Here is a 14,014-nt window from a genome sequence, read left to right on the forward strand (position 1 = left end):
ATGGCATTACGCATTAGCAGAAAGCAATCAAATTGTACTTTATTTTACCAGAAAGACTACATTGTTGACCTTTTTATTTTGATTAAAAAATAACAGGAATGCATGTGAAGAAATTCACCAGTAATCTTGACTTACAAAATGTTCGACTGCATTACAAGTAAGTAAAATACGTAAAAAATTATTTTAAACTGCTATTTAATCCTCTTTCTTCTCTTTCAAAGACATCCTTGTAAAATGTGTGCTATTTCTGTACCCTAAGTAATGATAATGTATACGAATAATAAATAAGAAACAAGTATAAAGAAAGAACATTAATGCAAGGTATTTCTCTGTGTGCATGTTTGCACATGCATGTGCAGTTATGGGTAAATGCATACATGTGCAAACACATAGCTGTTGGCAAACCCCTCTACATAAAATCACAAAAGGATTTTGTGCAGATACAAAGCCAGTGTATCTTTTAGCCTCTTTTACAGAACCCGTGCAAAACCTCACTGGTCATAAATCATAGCTCATAAGAAAATATGGATTGCAGGGGGAATAGAGACCTCTATAAATTAGGTTTCTTTCAGTTTGCAGTCTCTAGTACTTTCAAGATGTACTTTTATATTTATTGACTAAAGGACAAAATAGATTTCTTTTTCGTTTCTTTTTTCTTAGTAATAACATTTGACCAGAACGATTTCTTAATCCTCCTTTAATTATCTGACAAGAACACAGCATGGTAGAGAAAACAAGTTCTGTTTATATAAAATTGTTGAACTACATTAGGAAAAACAAAGAAGTGATTTGTGCCTAAACTACCAAAGAGAAACAGAAGAGATCATTTAAGTAGCCAAAGTGAATCTGTGGGTATTATCACTTCTTTCAAGGATGTACAGGCAAAAAATTCAAGATTTGGATCAAGTAATAACACTGTTTAGTAGCTGCTGAAATTATTACCCTAGATAAAGTACCTCCTTTTCACTGACAATTCCCTATGAATATATTTTTCCAATTTCTGACCATATACAAGAACTACCCTGATCTAAGCAGTCCCATGTCCCAGAAAGAACAAAGTCCTCCACTGATTTCTAGTACAGAAGTGAAAGAACTCCTCACATGTGCCGGTGCCATCAGATTCAACACAAAACACACCAGCCACCATCACTTTGACTGATGAATGTGATGTAACTAAGATATACAAATCAAAGAAAAGAGAGTGAAATTTTAAATACGTTACTGTGCTTATTTTTCCTTAAAAAAGTAGCTCCAAATAACTCTCCATTTAGTGTCACCTTTCCACTTGGCCATCTGAAGTACCCAAAAACCTGAAGGATATCCTGTTCCCAGTCAGCAGTTCTGGCTTCCTCTATGTGAACAAGTTCTGAAAACTTAGGTACGGCAATGCCACTTTAGGACATCGTTAGGTTTGGAAATAGCTTCCAAACTCTGCTACACTGTTCTTGTTTGTCCTTAACATCAAGAAACCATGCAAATCATGAAAATCAAGAAAAAACTGACACACTAAATCAGACAACAAAGTTTTACAGGGGAAGAAGGAAAGAGAAAGGCCCAATGGTAGACTAACAGTGAAGGTTACATTCCACTGTTATTTTCCACTTCATTGGTCAAAATGGATACAAACTTCTAGGGAAATAGCAGAGATTCAGATGAAAAGTGAGAAGAGCATAGGAGATGTACCATACATATAATTTGGGATTTGTTACACCAGACGAGCAACTGGTTTAAGTTAATTATGCTATGTGGTGGTACCCATTAAGTACTATGATCTCTTTTCACTTTCCGTAACAGAGATACTACCAGCAGGGCTAGCAGGTGAGGACGTTAGAGAACTTTAAGCTGTATTGCTGCTCAAATATAAGGAGTTTTCTTCATTGTGTTTGCTTTCAAACCAAAATTAAACTTAAAGAACTTGTGGTTTACCAACATGAAAATATAGCAATATCCAAGCAGCCAAAAGAAGCTTTTACTTTTTTTACAATATCCCCACTGGTTTAAAACAAAGCTATAGGCAACACTGTCACTGACTTTTAATGATATTTCAAGCTAGCTGCAAAAAGAAAACAAATACAATTAATTCACAAGGCATTATTTTTTTTTCCTCAAAATCATAAGTTAATAAGTTAAAAGGAAATAGTGAAAAAACTGCTCGTGGCCTAAGGAAAAATTCAATGTGATAAATATGCAGCATAAAAAGCTCCTGATAGGAAAAGCCATTGGTTGGCTACCCAAGAAGTAGAAAGTTCTTTTAATGAGTATTTGTTAACATTTGTTCACTTTTAAATTTATTAAGTTCCAGATTCAGTTCAAATGCAAAACCAACACACGTTTCTTCTTCCCACAAATACAGTACTGCATTAAGATCTGAGTTGTACTGGTGGTTATGAAAATGACAGAATCAAAGTTGACTCAAGAGCTCAACAAAAGGTGTAACAAGGTCAATGACAACACAGTGTGGCTTGTGAGGCTTAGGTTGGGTATTAGGAAAAAAAAAAAAAAGCTTTAGAAGTGTAAGTGCAGCACTGAAACATTGTTCAGAGATGTAGTAGAACCTCTGTCCCTGGAGGTCTTCAAGAAATAGCCAGTCAGAGCCTACAGCCTGATGTAGGACTGGTAACGGCCCCACCTTGAGTGCAAGTCTGGACTACATGACTCACAGAGATCCCTTTCAACCGAAATTTCTATGATCCTTTGATCATACCAGGTAAGTAGTTTGGTTAATGTTCATGTTCAATCTCTAATGTAGCAAGATCTAGATCTTTCACAAATTCTTACAAACCTTAAACGAGCTGATGAAAAACTCCTATTTTATCCTTGTTGTTTTTGCTTCCTGGTTGCTTGCTAAACTTCAGGAGAGGACAGCAATTCTTTAAAAAGCAAGTAGTCGTTCTAGGATGCTTTCTTTGTGTGTGAGTGAGCAGACAACTTAACATACCTGACAGATGCTTAAACTGAGAAAATCCTTTAGTTTAAGGCGCATTAACTGAGGTTCTCGAAAAGCAAGATGCACAAACTAAGGAATTCATTAAGAAAACACAGGTAAGGGACTGTGAACTGTTAGCACTGTTGACAAGTTTGTATTCATTACCATCTAAAATGGTACAAAAAGAAAAAAAAAGAGAGCTTCAGTGTTTTTAAGCATAAATTTGACACTAGACTATTACATTGATGCAGGCCTACAGATTTAATCAAGGAACATATATGCTTCCATACTTGAAGCAGAGAGAGATGCTGCTACTACATATTCAAATTAAAATGATTAATGCAAAATGTAACCTACAATTTCAGTGCTTTCAAATTTTGGTAGTATTGAAAATTTCTTTTGCATTTCACTTTTATTCTAAAATCCATACATGACAGAACTACCAAGTTCCTAAGAGATAATACAGTTGGATCATGCATAACATAAATTCTATTTAAAAAGTTTTTAAAAACCCAACAAAACATTGGCCTGGACAAAAGCTAAAAAGTATTAATACCTTCAGATTACTGAAAAGTTTTAGAAGTTCGTAAAACTGAATCATTATATCTCGCTAATAACATTCATACATTCCCAGTATTTGTATTTTTTTTTAAAGCATCTAAACAGGTTGACGTAACAGAAGTTATTTCATTTATCAGTTACAAAATAGGTATAAAAATGAACAGAAGAATCCAAATGGCATATTTTAAAAAAATTCACATATATATAAAATTTGTTTTCTTACATTATTCAAGAATTCTCTTCATCCACTTTTATTTCTTTCTCTTTGTGCTATCAGTCTTGTACCCATATATTTTTGGACATTATTTTACTACACTTCTGTATTAGGCATCTTGTACTTAGAAGTAATATGGTTCAGTATATAGAGCTAAAAATTAGGGGCAATGGCACCAAGCCAAAGAGGACTGCAAATAAAGCAATCTTGTTCTCTCAGCGTTTTAGAAAGATACTTGACATTTCAAAAGCTAAAATGATCCCACTTGACTTATGAGGGACTAAAATATATAACTTAAAAGCTACTTTGAGGCTAATTTTTTTATAAAAAACTCTTCAAATCTTTGAAGTTTTAAGTCTTTAAAATTTTAATGCCAAAGTATTAATTTTTGAAATCACAATAGTTACTTGCCTTTCAGATTATTTATGAGGTGAATCATGTTCCCTACATCAGTAACAGAGCAGTTTCTACACTCTCTTGTACTGTTTTGTGGAAAGAGCTTACAGTTTACAAAGATAACATGAACTTCTTCGTATGCTCCACTACAGAGGTAAAAATCAAATGTTTTTGTCACAGCAAAGCTAACCCAGAACCACCACAATCAAAGGAACGCAGAGCAGAAGTACCACTCATTTCACTTCATTACCTAACATAAACTGTATTTTGGGTGCATCCTCTTTCTTTGACAAGTTGACAAAAACCCATGTTATTACAATTTTTATTGCTGTTTTTGCTGTTGACTCATAGTTCATGTTTCAAACTAAAATGAATTAAAAAATGATACAGTACCTATTTCTTGATATTTAAGTATTTTGCCATAGATGCCATACTTAAGCATAACAGATCTATTCATGTACATACATAATGAGGCCTCGGTAATATGCCACAAGGCAGAGATGGAATGGATATAGAATTTGAATCTCCTTTCCATTCTTAAAAACATTTAATTATTTATTAAAAACATAAGGCTCTAAACCAATATTTATCATATTGCTGTGATATTAGCCATTTGGTTTTATTTTTATTTTAGTGAACTACATCAGTATCTTAAATCAGGATTTTTGCAGGCATTTAAAGACAAAAATTGTTTCTAGGTATTGTCTCTTAATGTAATCCCTGAGACTACAGAAATTATTAAAAGAACAGAATCATTTTTTTCTTAAATTTGGGCATTCAAAATAACTGCATTATTAGTACCTCCATGAAGTTCTTCATATATTTTTTTAAGGCAGGCAGTCAGATAGATTATGATCAAAATGAATGTTCCCTTCAGTAATCTCAGTATTACTGGAATTCAACAACTAGTCAAGAGAAGTTACAAAATAGAATACAGAAAGGCAATCCTACCACCAAAAATTAATATTTTTAGAGTCTTAACTTAGTTTGAGTAATTATGTTGCAACAACTATATTACTTGCTAACAAGTTTAAACAACAGTTATCGTATTTAAGCCCTCTGAATGTAAATCTCCCTTATTGATGATGTTTGAAGAAACTAATTGGTTTTATTTAGGCAACACTGAAGTAACATACTAATTTTAAAATGTAATTTGTTAAAATATATTTTATAGTGCATAAAAAAGGGGATCATAAAACCGGCTCCTAGAATTTAGATGAAATAAATTGCAACTACAAACTAGCACAGTCACTTTAAAATATGGTGCAACTCTTCACTGGTATGATTACGTATATCAGCCAGAGTTTTGTATTATAACTGATTGTATAGGAAAATACTTGGCAAATTCCTTTTTTTTTTTTCCTTTTGAGTTCTGTTTTCTCTCGCTTAAGAAAAACACAAATGCTGCTTTTAAATTTAGAATTATGAGAGGAACCCTTAAGTAATAATAATTTTAAATATAGATAATGTATGAATATTTTGAAGTATACTGGTAATTGCTACTCAAGAAGTAAAGTGTTTAGGGGCAAATTTTAAATTAATTCAGAGTTCAATGAATTAAATCTAAAACTGAACTATAGCAACAGTGTGTTAATGTGAGCCATTATTGGTGATTGTCAGAAAGTATTAAATGTTTCAAACTTTTAAATTAAATTATATTCTAACCAAACCACAAATAGATTCATGTTAAATACAAGTTCCACAGTTGTTTTTATCACGTAAATCTACCACTGACTGCAAATCAAATGTTCTGTTGGCAATGGTATTCTCCATTGCAGTGTGAAATTAACAGACACTATTTGAAATGAAAGATAAAATAAAAATATAAAGTGACAATACATGTATTTGTTAGTTTGGGGGGAGGTTATCAACGTACAAAACCAAATTGCAATGACCTTAATGTTCATAATATGATCGTAATTACATAGTTTTCGTATAATAATTTATTTGCACTTCAAATCAGTCTTGAGCTGCAAGCAATAAGATTTTAGATATTATAATTTCAAAAATATTTTTGCTGTGTGGTAGCTCACTGAAGAGGCACCAAGTGCACTGCTTTCAGTACAGGGATTAGCATGAGCACTGACAGAATAAAGCTTTATGTTATTTTCTAAAGGTCATATAAAACAGGAAATACAAATATCACAAGAGAACAGAAGCTGGGTCCTGGGTCAAATGAAAGTTCAGTATTACAGTATAGCTTCCTAACACAGTAAATACAGCAAATGAATAAACAAGAACCTGAAAATGTATTTCTGGCAACATAGGCAGAGGTTGTGGCCATTTCAATTTTTGTTGTATCAGAAATAAATTTTGTGTTTTGCTACTCAGAAATGAGGTGCATTTTTCCAAAGATTAACGGAAGCACCTCTCTCTAGAGATGAAAAAGCACAAAAGTAAACTTTCTATTATGATTGATAAACTACTGCTAAGTTTGTCTCCTAAAATTGAAATAACAACCCAAACCACTAAGTTTCCCACAGAAGAAATTAAATAAAAACAACAGTACCTGTGGATCTCTCTATGAGACAAAACAAACCCGAAGTACAACACATCTCCATTTTCCACATTTAGAACAACCAATTGGGAACAAAGTGTGTAGAAATCATAGACTTCTGCTCTGTTCATCTTGATGATTCAAAAGTGCATCCAGTCTTTTCCAACTGGCTATTATACCGCATTATTTTTAAGAGTAAAGATGACGGGGGACAACCCACCTTCTAGTATGACAAGAAAAAGTTTGGAAGTTTGTGTCATCTCATTGCTCAAAGAGAAAATCATTTATCATGTACTGTAGGACAAAAGATTTGCAACTATCTGTTATTTGAGAAATATGCTATTGCAGTAATTTATCTCACTGAATGGGTCTTGAAAATGCACGGTGGTATCTCAAATCAACTCCTAAAGAAAACTGCATGAAATTTTAGTGACATTGGGAACACTGATAAAATTTACACAAAGAAAATTTGGTTTTTGATCGTTATGAATAATATATGGTGCTGACATACTGTTCAAGGGCTTTTTTCTGCTTCAGGGATTACTTTGGGTAAAGTTTTAATTTGACTTTTTCTTATTAACAATTTCTACTGAAAACTCCAGACAGGTGACTAAAGTTATCTATTCACTCTTGAACACTCTTAGCAGAACTAAAGAAGATGTCCTCTGATAGGGCTCGAATCCCAGAACACATGAGTATGCAGCTATCCTTCCTCACATTAATAATCCTTTCGGTTTCAATGCCAACAGGATCCCTTCTGGAAATAAAATTAGGTGTCAATACATGCAAGGCTGTGTATAAACAACTCCTCCAAACTAAAACGACAACATAAAAGGAATAGAAAATATCAGACCAAAAAGCTGAAAAACGTCCTTACAAAAGCTGTATACTCTATAATTTTTTCTCCTAGCTAGAGGGAAATGCACAGAGGTACTGAAATACAAGAAAAGACTCAAAATCTTCACTCTGCACACTCCAACATAAACAGTAATGCCATTTAAATGGAGGAAGGGACAATAAGTTATACTGTGTATTGCTGTGCTTCATTAAACTACATAAAACCCTATTGCTAGAATAAGCTTTCACTGATCCTTATTAATTTCCACAGTTTCTATAGGAATATTTGCTTCAGAATTCTGAACATTTTAATATAAAAGCAAACAAAACCACTTTACTAACTGCTAGAGGTTTTGCCAAAGTAAGTATCATTAATGCATACAACAAGGTACAGATCGCTTACCACCTACTTATTCTTCAGGTTATTAATTATTACAGTCTCCTGGAGTTATAGTTGCAGCCTATCCAGGGAAAAGGAACCTTAAAACTAAGCCCAAAAGAACCTCAAAATTTGGCATTAAACATCATCAGTCCTGGTGATTTACTTCAGTGAGTTCAGGGTTCTAAATAATTAAATAACATAACAAAAAGTAGAGAGAAAATGCTTTTGTGAGAGGAAGAAAAAATAAGTTTATAGGAAATTAATATATACACATATATTTATACATACATATATATCTTTTTCTTTCAAATGTATATAGTAATAAATATATAAAGTAATTAGATAATATAATACCACCATTTTATACACACACAGACATACATATATGCATAACATACGTAACCACTAAAAACAAGAGAGCCCCTGGTCCTTAAAAGATTATGTGTACACTTATCCACAAGCACACAGTTCTCAGTGTGATCGCTGTTTGAATGCAGAAAATAGGCACAGCACAGAAAAACATAATAGGGGAAAGATGGATTCTGAGAAGAAGGGAAACTTGGAACTCGATATAGCAGCAATTCAAAATAATTTTGAAAGAGAAAATGAAAGCTATATTTATTTAAATGATATCTATTAAGTAAGAGATTGCAAACCAGTAATGTGTAAGGATGAAATCTTTTTAACTCAAAAATGTATTTACTACATGTTCCATTCTGTCTATCCATAAGTGCTGCATTTATCCCACAAAAAATGTATTTCCCTTCCGAGAAATACTGCACAAAAGACATGGTGATTTAAAAATAGATTTAAAAAGGTTAAAATTAAGAAAGAAATAGTTCTAGTCAGATCAAGGATTTGCTAAAGATATGCTAAACCAAGAGCGAAGCAGAAATGAAACATTCTGTTATGAGGAAATACCCACAGTATGCTTATTCTTTGCGATTTACATGACAAATGCTAAATATTGGAGAGAAAACTCAAGCGACTCTCATGTGGTTTATCTGTATTATTCAGTAGGAAGACCTGATCCCCTGATAATTAAAATATTCTATTTTAAAATAGAAAGATTATGTAGCCTAAATACTAGAGTTTAACATTAGAGTTTAACAGCATTTTGGAAAACTATTTTAACATTGTTAGCTGTATCTCACTTCTCAGAAAAGAACCCATAATCTAGTTAAGAAGAAAAAAATGCAACCTACAGTTATGTTTTGTCTTGTGACAAAAGGACTTGACTCAGTATAAGCGCTTATTCCTTCAGACATCTACTTGTAACAGCTGTTTTAAAATAAAAACTATATAATTCAATTATAGCTTGCTGAAGCTTGTTTTTTGCTTCAGCAAACATCCTCATAGAAGAAAAACCTTTTGAAAAAATCATGTGTCCTCAGGGACACTAAATATATCAGTAAATGATGAAAATAGGCAATATGAAAAAGGAATACTCGCAATTTTAGAAAACAAAAAGGCTACGTAACTATAGAGCTCTTTTTCAATACTCAGAATGTGAAAGGTATCAGTAAAATACCACAGTAAACCTCAGGTCCTTGTGACAAGCATTTCATCTGAAAAGCTTTGTGCAATTACTTTACAGCTAGAAATAGAGACTTTTTAAGTTAGGCAAAATCCAGAACCACTAGGTAATGGAAATTCTACAAGTCAACTATCGAGACAACTGCCATCTTCTGCAGGTTACTTGACAGGAATCGTTGTGAGGTAAACATATTCACCGAACTATGCTGACCGCACTCCTATTAATGACATTTTGGGTACTTTAGTTTTTCAGGCATTTCTTAAGTGATTTCTCATGGTGCAGCTGTACAGAGTGCTGATTTTGAGCATTTCCTTCCAAACTTTTTTCAAAACTTGTTTTTTGGGTGGTGGTGGTCATGGTTGTTTTGGTTTGGTTTTTTTTGTTTGTTTGTTTTTTCTTTTTTCTCTTACTGGAAGCCTAAAATTTTAAGCTTGCCTTCAAAAGACTTTCTGCACATACAGACAAAAAACAGTGGTCTGACTATTTTTCTAAAGTGGAAGTAAAGTATTAAGTATTAGAGACTTTAATCTTTTATTACTGGTAATAATGCAGTTTTTTGAGTAATTCTTAGTAAAATTACACTTAGCATTACTGCAAGCTCAGACCCTTAAAACATCTACTCCTGTTTCACAGGCTAGCTTCATCAAATCTGTTCATCTTTGAATACAAAATCTCACGTGTTTCAGAGTGCACAGCACTCTGCACCACTACAAACTTTATAAGTAATAATTTACTTAAACCAAATTCCCAGTTTTAAGGATACCAATAAAACCCAGAACTAGAGCATAAAATTGAAAAGACAGTTGCACAATTCTGTGTGCGCTTGCTGCCCTAGCTCACTGCTATACTTCTTCACATCAACCTAATTCATTTGACACAGTCTCCCCACAGCTGAGAAAGCCTGGCTTTCTTACTAGTTCTTAGTAAAAGCTTAAATACAAACCCCCTATGTTTAAGTAAAGTTAAGGTTGTGACACAAATCAACAAAAGGCAGGAAATTCAAAGATAACAATGACAATCCATGCTTAATTCATGATTGTTTAACAAAAGGGCAAAATGATATTGAGGAACTAATGTCAGCTTTAACTTCACTGTCTGTTATTGGGCAAACAGGTATTTATCTCAAAGATTACACTAAATCAGTCTCTCCTGTCAGTCTAGGTAAATTCTAGTGATTATGCAGCATTTAACAATGTGCTGGATGTAAAGAAACTTTTAAACTAATTTTCAGCAACCTAGCATGTTAGACTGTAACAAACACCATTAATTAAAAATGGATTTTTAGAAAATGATGCTAGACAAACATAAACAAAGACATCATTCTATAAATTTTTCAGAAGTAATTAAAATATACTTTTTTGTATACAAAAAAATACAAAATTAACCTTTTTGTAATGTAACATGAAATAGAGCACTATCTTCTTTTCTTTTTTCACAAGCTAACAACTCTTAATACGTACACATACTTCAATTCCTCTTTGAATCCTATTCTTTCTGTCTTTTTGTATAACATAATAAAACATTTTTCTGGGCAGCTAAATGTCACAGAAAGTAATGCTGCCTGTGGCTACATTATTAGGGTGAAGGGTTTTTAATTAATCTTTTAGGCTTCCAAATAAAATTTAGTATTTTAGTCTGTTTTAAAAATATTAATTGCATATAAGCATGTCTGTCTGGCAGTTTTGCATACTGTCTTATTGTAGAAATCATAAAACAAAAGAATGAAATGAATAAAATGATGAAGCTCACACTTCATAGTCTTCGCTAGAGCACATGAAATTACCTCTCACATACATACTTATAGCATTAATTGCAGGGCAACAATAACAGTTTTTGCTGTAACTATTTTCTTTATTTACTGCAATTATTATTATTATTATTATTATTTCTTAATTAATGCCTTAAAAGATTACAAAATTTTCTGGAAATTAGCAATATCACTATTTTTTTTTCCAGTTGAATTGCTAAGCAATTACGATCTTGTCCCAGAGGTCAAAACTCTGCTAACTGCTGTAGCATCAAAAATTGTTGTTGAACAGTTTCAAAGAGAGCTTTAAAAATCCTGCATCTGCACTCCATGCCTGCATCTGTACTCCATCAAGCTGCAAGAAATCTGGTTACCAGCTCCAGGTACGTTTTAAAAACCCAGTGAAAAAAATGTGTCCAGTTATAATTTAAAATGGGTGTTAAGATTTTAATTTCCAAAGCAAGGACAATCATGTGTTTCACCCTCAGGATTATCAAACAGAAAAAGCACAGCTGCGTATGGCTGTATGCTCCCACCCAGTCACGGCCTCACAGAGCTTCAGCTGCTACTTACCTGCTTCTTGGTGGAGCCTGAACAACTATGTGTGTAAAGTTGTAAATCTTTGTAAGACCACGGAAGACCACCTGAATGAACCCACAAGAAGTCACGCACATGCCTCTCAGCTGATTTCCTCTACTTGCCACAAATACAAAGGTGCAGAGGACAAGAGAGGTTGAAAAGCATCTGAGGAAGAGAAAGGCTGCTCTCCTCCCTTTGTAGAAGAGAGGCAGCTTCTTTGATAAAGGAAGTTCAAGAACAAATTGAACTTTCACCACTGTAAGGAGCTCACTTTTTAAACTTAACAGCACCACAACCAAATGTGGGAAAGTCTGTTACTAAAATATCAGGAAATAAATGAAAAAGGAAGAAAGGAAAAGGGTGAAGCCTGGCTCCACCCTGCCACAATCCTGTTGAACGCATTAATATTCACTTGCTATCACATTTTTAATCTAAGTCAAAGTTTTGACTTCCTAACAAAGCATAGATTATGCTCATGAATTCTACTTTTCTACAGTTTATTTTGCATTCTCAGCTCAGATATCACAAGCAGATGAACATATTTGTCAGGCTGACACGCTGAGATATGCTGAAGATTATAATGGTAATCGATTAGTCTTAATAATGTATACAAAATCAGTCAGTATCACAGCTGTTTTGCTGGATGTCTTACTGATCCTTATTAGCAAGATCCTTATTTTTAAGTGAATACTAAAACCTAGTATCAACATTACCCCCTGAAAATGTTCTCAAAGTCCCGGTAACTGACAGCAATAACGTTGAATGACTGCAGAATCCAACACAGCAGTGACACGTGAGCCTTAGTCCACAGAAGTCAACAGAAGCTCAGGTTGGATGACTATGGTTGCCATGTTAATCATCCAAACTCTCCATGAACTCTCCACTCATTCATTTTGTGAAGCACACTTCCCACTTTTTGTCTAGCCATGGACACTTCCTTTCCCCTCTCTCCATTCTTTCGTAAGCAAGACCTTCCCTATCCTCACTTGCTTTACTTCAGTTTCTCAGTGTGTGTTTCCCCACTTTTGGGAGAAATCCTGCTTTCCTCTCAATAACTGCAGCCAATAAAGGGTGAAATTAGTTTGAGAAATTTTTGTTCCGCAAGATGTGGACTCCATTATTCCCATAATAATTCTTTATACATGGGTTGTCGAAATCAGAAGGGATGAATGTACAGCTAGTAGATCTACAATACACAAATGGACAGCCTCACTTCCCACTGAGGTCCTGCACCCCTGACCCTACAGCAGTGATAAGAAGCACCTTCATTGTCACTTTGTGTTCTACAGACAATTCCCCTCCTGAATTTCCAGCAGACAGTTTCCATTTCGCAAATGCACAAATTCATCTTGGCCAAGTGGTATCAAGCCAAGAACATCTATGTTTTCAACTTTGGCAAGATCTGTTCTGCAAATGGAAGTACAAACAACTGCAGACCAGAAAAAATGGTGCTATAGGCACATGCTCCCTCTCCTTTGCCATGCCCCAAAGCTCCCCCTCTCATGTGAGCTACAGCTCACATTCAAATGCTGCCGACATGAGACCAGCTGCACTCTGCAGACCAACATACCCGTGAATGCACCCATGCAAACCCCAGTGAAGAGCAAAATCTGAAGGGGAGCATAAAAGAATGAGTTTGTGACCACTGGAAAGGTAATTTATTGCTTTGACACAGTAATTTTTTATAAAAGCTATGGAGTAAAAAGTTAAAATAAAAAAAGACTGAATGAGAAACAAAATAATCAGAAAGCCTGAAATGCACATCTCAAAGGTACAGTTTGTAAATCCTACTGAAATTTGGGCACGTAAGTGGGAAACAGACATTTGAGAATTAGGCCTTGTTGCAGAAATAAGTGTCTCGTTTGAGGTTAGTATCCTATTTGAAAAAAAAACCACCAAGACAAACCAAAGCAGCCTCTGCAAACACACTCAAGCGCTAAGAAGTTTTCATATTCCAAATACAAATTCTGACTCCCTATTTGGCCTATCAGACAGCAAGCCTAATTCCTAAGGTGCTCCTCTCTACTTAATCATAACAGCATTTTTAAGGGATCATCAAGTTCATTCAAATTTTATAGCCTACAATAGGCAATTAATCCACGCTCACAGTTGCTTTGTTATGCTTTTACAGTATCTAGAAACACACATGTATTTTTGGATTTTCTCTCAAATGCTTTCCTGGTCTCCAGGACAATTCAAAGGGCACTCTACCCAGTCTGCCCTGTAACTGTCAATTCTGTAAGGAACACTTTGCAGCACATAGGTACACTGACTTTCACACTTCTAATCACAGCTATTTTTAAGCATGTCAAACACTTATTGTACATTTCTTATTTTT

The 14,014-nt window shown here is 34.1% G+C and overlaps 1 protein-coding gene across 1 annotated transcript in view; it reads right to left on the reverse strand.

Annotated features, from left to right (window-relative positions):
• FBXL17 (F-box and leucine rich repeat protein 17) overlaps positions 1-14,014 on the reverse strand; it is a 285,625-nt gene that overhangs the window by 80,400 nt on the left and 191,211 nt on the right. The gene's annotated exons all lie outside the window — the stretch shown is intronic.

The sequence above is a fragment of the Larus michahellis genome, chromosome Z (genome assembly GCF_964199755.1).
Source record: "Larus michahellis chromosome Z, bLarMic1.1, whole genome shotgun sequence".
In the NCBI taxonomy this organism is placed as follows: Eukaryota; Metazoa; Chordata; class Aves; order Charadriiformes; family Laridae; genus Larus; species Larus michahellis.